The sequence below is a fragment of the Tamandua tetradactyla genome, chromosome 8 (assembly GCF_023851605.1).
Source record: "Tamandua tetradactyla isolate mTamTet1 chromosome 8, mTamTet1.pri, whole genome shotgun sequence".
Taxonomy (NCBI): domain Eukaryota; kingdom Metazoa; phylum Chordata; class Mammalia; order Pilosa; family Myrmecophagidae; genus Tamandua; species Tamandua tetradactyla.
In genome coordinates, this window is record NC_135334.1 from 44,372,691 (window position 1) to 44,378,733 (window position 6,043).

Here is a 6,043-nt window from a genome sequence, read left to right on the forward strand (position 1 = left end):
CTGGCCATGGTATCACGTGAATGAGAATGCCTCCTTGACCAAAAGGGGGAAAAGAGTAAACAAATAAATTTTTGGTGGCTAAGAGATTCAAATAGAGCACAGAGTTCATTCTGGAGGGTATTCTTATGCAGTATATAGATATTTCTCTTTAGTTTCCAGTGTATTAGAGTAGCTAGGAGGAAATACTCAAAACTGTTCAACTGTAATCTACTAGCCTTGATTCTTGATGATGATTGCATAACTATATAGCTTTTATGGTGTGACTGTGTGATTGTGTAAACCTTGGGACTGATACTCCCTTTATCCAGTGTATGGGAACATAAGTAATGAAATAATGATGAAGAATAAATAAATAAAAGGAGGGTATAAAAGGTGTAGAATGTTTTGGCTGTTCTTTATTTTTTATTGTTTTGAAGTAATGAGAATGTTGTAAAATTGATTGTGGTGATGAATGCACAACTGTATACTTTGGATGGATTATATGGTGGTGTTATATCTCAAAAAAATTGCATTAAAAATAAGAAGATGGCCTTTTCTGGGGTATATAACAGCTTCAAACCACTACACTCTTATTTGAAGAATTGGTTGTAGGGGCCAGAAATGCAAACAGTGAAATCAGTTAGGAAACCTTACAATAGTTTAAACAAGAAATTGGAACAGTTTGGGAGCAATGGATAGCATAGAAAGTGGTCATGCTAATGAATATATTATACACATGGATTTGCTGATGGGTATGTGAGAGAGAAATGAGTCAAGGAACACTCAAATTTTTACCTCAACAAAATAGTGGGCGCTATTTATTTATTTATTGAGAAGGGGAACACTGAGATAGGAACATTTTGTTGGAAGATATTATACCATTCTGGATACGTAAAGTATGAATACCTACTAGATATATCTTGGGGATTTAATCGTGCCCCTTGCCCCCACAAGAAATATGAAAATCCTAATCTCTAGTTTGTAGGTGTGAACTCATTTGAAATTTGTTCTTCGAAGAATCTATGAAGATGAGTTCAAATTGAATCATCTTAAGGGTAGGTCTTACTCTAATATTACTGGCGTGTGTGTTTTTTTTGGGGGGGTGGGGAGCAGGCACTGGGAATTGAACCCAGATCTCCAGATCTGCAGCATGGCAGGCAAGAACTCCTTCACTGATTCACCATGGCCTACCCTTGCTAGCATTTTTATGAGTGAAGGATGTTTGAACATGAAGTAGAAGAACTTAGAGGAGACAACAGGACACAGCTCACCATGTGAAGGAGGGGGAAAGTGATTACTTGCAGGACATCACCAGAATGCTATAGATTTTGGAGAAAGCATGGCCTGTTTTTTGGACTTAAGCTTCCAAAACACCTTTTATTTAAGCCAACCAGTTCTATGGTATTTGTTACAGCATCCCTGGCAAACTAAGACAATATCCAGAAGGAGATGAAAAATATTTAGGCTTAGAGTGGTTAAACTATTTTTCCAAGGACACTCAGGTAACAAATAAGTCATAAGTGCAGTATTTGAACCAACTTTTAGACAAATCCTATGCTCTTAAACACTATCCTCTTCAGCTTCTGGGTAAACCTCTATAAATTCATACCTGAGTTTTAGAGATGGGGCTTAAAAATTGAAATACCAATTTCAAATTTTACAATATCTCAGTGATATACTTTTAATGTAAAGCAGTACGATTTTGTGGCCTATAAAAGAGGGCTGGAAAAGTGAAGATGAGCAAAGTGACTAAATATACTTCTTTGCTGTGGCAGAGGGGTTTCCTAGGATGTGGGGCTTTCAGTGCAAAAACTGGGAAGGTCTAGGGTAAACTGGGATGATTTAGTCACTCTACACAAAGGACGGTTTCTTCAACTGAGTTTAGTTTGGGAGGTATTTAAAGAACCCTAAAGTTTAACTACAAGTTTACTAGCCTATAACTTTTTATTTATTTATTTTTTTGGCATGGGCAGGTTCCAGCAATCAAACCCGGGTCTCCAGTATGGCAGGAGAGAATTCTGTAGCTGCCCCACTGTTACCCCACCCTATCCTATAATTTTAATTGTGAGACATTTATTTCTTTTTTGTTAGAAAAGTTGTCAGTTTACAGAACAATCATGCATCAAATACAGGATTCCCATAAACCATTCCACCACCAACAACTTGTATTGGTGTCGAACATTTGTTAAAATGGATGATGGTATTTTTGTATAATTGTACTTTTTAAATAGTACTTACTTTTTTGAAATTGATGAAAGAATATTAAAATAGTGACATTAACGATCATCCATAGCTTACATTAGGTGTATTTCCCCATATACCACCCTACTAGTAGTACCTTGTATTAGTGTTGTACAATTGTTATAATTCATGAAAAAACATTCTTATGTTTGTACTATTAGCCATAGCCCATTGACTAAAAAAAGGTTGACTGTGTTATACAGTCTTGTTTTATCTTTTAATTTTTATTCTGGTAAAATGTATGACCTAAAATGTACCCTTTTCTCCGTATTCACCTTTACAATTCAGCACTGTTAACTATACTCACAATAATGTGCTCCCATCATCACCACACATTTCCAAAACTTTACAATCAACCTAAAGAGAAATTCTGTACAAATTAAGTAATAATTTCCCATGCTTTAGTTTCAATCTATTCCCCTGGTAACCTATTTTCTAACCTATAGATTCTAACTCTAAGGGCTTGTTTTTTATAGTTAGTTCATATGAGTGAGATCATAAAATATTTATCCTTTTATGTCTGGCCTATTTCACTCATCATAATGTCCTCATGTTTTATCTATGTTGTCTCCTGCAACAGGACCTCTTTACAGCTAAATAATATTCCACTGAACGCATATACCACATATTGTTTATCCATTCATTATTTGATGAACATTTGGGTTACTTTGATCTTTTGGCAATTCTGAATAATGCTGCTATGAATATTAGTGTAGAAATATCTTCTTGAGTCTCTGTTTTCAATTCTTCTGGGTTCATACCTAGTAGTGGGATTGCCAGGTCTTAATGTGAATTTATACTTTGCTTCCTGAGGAGCCACCAAACTGTATTCCACAACAGCTGAACATTTTACTCCCAAGAGTAATGAATTAATGTTCCTGTTTCTCCATATCTTCTCCAACACTTACATCTTTCTGTTTGTTTAATCGTAGCTATTCTAGTAGGTGTGATATGATATCTCATAGGAGTTTTGATTTGAGGTTCCCTAATAGCTAATCATATTGAGCATCTTTTCATGTACTATTTGGCCACTTGTATTTCCCTCTGAGAAATGTCTTTTCAAGTCTTTTGTCCATTTTTTGATTGATAGTCCTTTTATTGTTGATCTGTAGAATTTCTTTATATACTCTAGATATAAAAACCTTATTAGATATGTGGTTTCTAAATATTGTCTCCCATTGAGTAGGATCTATCTTCACTATTATGACAAATTCCTTTGATTCACAAATGTTCTTAATTATAAGAAGGTCCCATTCATCTGTTTTTTCATTTCATTGCTTGTTTTTGGGGTGTAAAGTCAGAAACCATTGCCTAACACAAGATCCTGAAGATGCTTCCCTACATTTTCTTCTAGGAGTTTTATAGTCCTGACTCTTTATTTAGGTTTTTGATCCATACTGAATTAATTTTTGTAAATGGTGTCTGATAGAGGCCCTCATTCATTCTTTTATATGTGATTAACCCAGTACCATTTGTTGAAGAGACTTTTCCTTCCCAATTAAGTAGACTTGGCAGCCTTGTCAAAAATCGTTTGGCCATACATGTGAGTTTCTATTTCTAACCTCTCAATTCGATTCTATCAATTAATATGTCTATCTGGTGCCAGTATCATGCTGTTTTGTCCACTATAGCTTTGTAATATGCTTTAAGGTAAAGAAGTGTGAGTCTTCCAACTTTGTTATTACTTTTCAAGATATTTTTTGTTATTTGGGGCCTTATGTCCTTCCAAATAAGTTTGATAATTGAATTTTCCAGTTCTTCAAAATAGCCTGTTGGAATTTTAATTGGGATTGTATTGAATCTGGAAATCAATTTGAGTATAACTGAAAACTGTATTTAGTCTTCCAATCCATGAATACAGAATGTCCTTCCATTTATTTAGGTCTTTCATTTCTTTTAGCAGTGTTTTTTTAGTTTTCTGAATATAGATCCTCACATCCTTGGTTAAATTTATTCCTAGACATTTGATTCTTTTAGTTCCTATTGAAAATGGAATTCTTTTCTTGACTCCCTGCTGACAATGTTTATTACCAGTGTATAGAAACACTACTGATATCTGCATGTTAATCTTATATTCCACCACATTGCTGAGTTTGTCATGGGCTACCATATGATCCTCTCAGATTTTTCATTCTGGCTGCTCCAGAATATAGGAGGCTAATCACAATCGACTTTTCTTTTTGGTGAAAAATAACATATATACACAAAAGAAATAAATGTCAAGGCACAGTACCACAATTCGTTGTTGAACAGATTTCAGAGTTTAGCATGGGTTATAATTCCACAATTTTAGGTTTTTATTCCTAGCTGTTCTAAGAAACTGAAGAATAAAAGAGCTATCATTCTAATTATTTCACAATCATATTCATTTGTTAAATCTGCTCTTCTCTGTATAACTCCACCATCACCTTTGATCTTTCTATCCCTCTCTTTAGGGGTATTTGGGCTATGGTCATTCTATCTTTTTCATGTCGGAAGGGTCTGTCAATAATATGGGGTAGGGAGATGAAACTAGCTGATGTTCTGGAGAGGATAGGCCTTCTAGGTTTCAGGACTTATCTGGTCCAAGGACCCATCTGGAGGTTGTAGTTTTCTGGAAAGTTACTCTAGTGCATGGAATCTTTGTAGAATCTTATATATTGCCCTAGGTGTTCTTTAGGACTGGCTGGAATGGTTTTGGTTGGGGTTTGGTAAGTTATGATAGGTAGCAATGTCTAACTGAAGCTTGCATAAGAGCAACCTCCAGAGTAGCCTCTTGACTCTATCTGAACTCTCTCAGCCACGTATACTTTATTAGTGGCATTTCTTTTCTCCCTTTTGGTCAGAATGGAATTGTTAATCCTATGGTACCAGGGCCAGACTCATCCCTAGGTGTCATCTCCCATGCTTCCAGGGAGACTTTCACACCTGGATGTGGTGTCCAATGTAGGGGGGAAGGCAATGATTTCACTCGCAGAGTTGGGCTTAGAGAGAGTGAGGCCACATATGAGCAACAAAAGAGGTCCTTCAGAAGTAACTCTCAGGCATACCTATAGCTAGGCTAAGCTCTCCACTACCTACGTAAGCGTCACAAGAGTAAGCCTCAAGATCAAGGGCTTGGTCTATTGATTTGGGTGTTCCTAATATTTGACACAATATCAGGGGATTCCCTGATGGTAAAGTTTAATAGTTCTGTATTTTTTCTCCCATCCCTCAAGGGACTTTGCCAATACTTTTTGATTATCTGCTTAATATATTCTAGGATTTATCTAGGCATTAAATTAAGCTATGCAGGTTTAAAGACTCTCTTTCTCATTCTGGGCTCCCGATGTTGTAATTTTTCAAATGAGCTATACAGATAGGTTGAATTAGATTATGTGCTAAAGAAAAGTTGGGTTCTGGACAAAATAAACTTTTCTTCCTTTGGTCTGCAACAGTGGTTCTAAATATAGACAATGTCTTCCTTACCCTTGTGTTTTGAATTACTTTAAACCTGACCTGATCAATTTCATTCTTATCTCTAAATACACAGGTTATACATAAATATATAAAACAGCCTCTCAAATTCCAGAAATAATAATTACTCTTCTGTCTTCTATAAGAGCTTACAATCTAAGCCCCTATTTTCTTATAAGCATCTTCTAAAGGAGACCATGATATACTTGTTTCGTTTCTGGCTTATTTTGCTTCACCAAATGTCCCACATGTTTATCTGCATCAGTTTATGCTTCATGACTTCATTCCTTTTTGTAGCAGCACAATACTCAATCATATGTATCCGCCATCATTGACCGATCTACTTCTCTGTCAGCGCATCCTTCAACTGCCTGCATTCATTAAACAT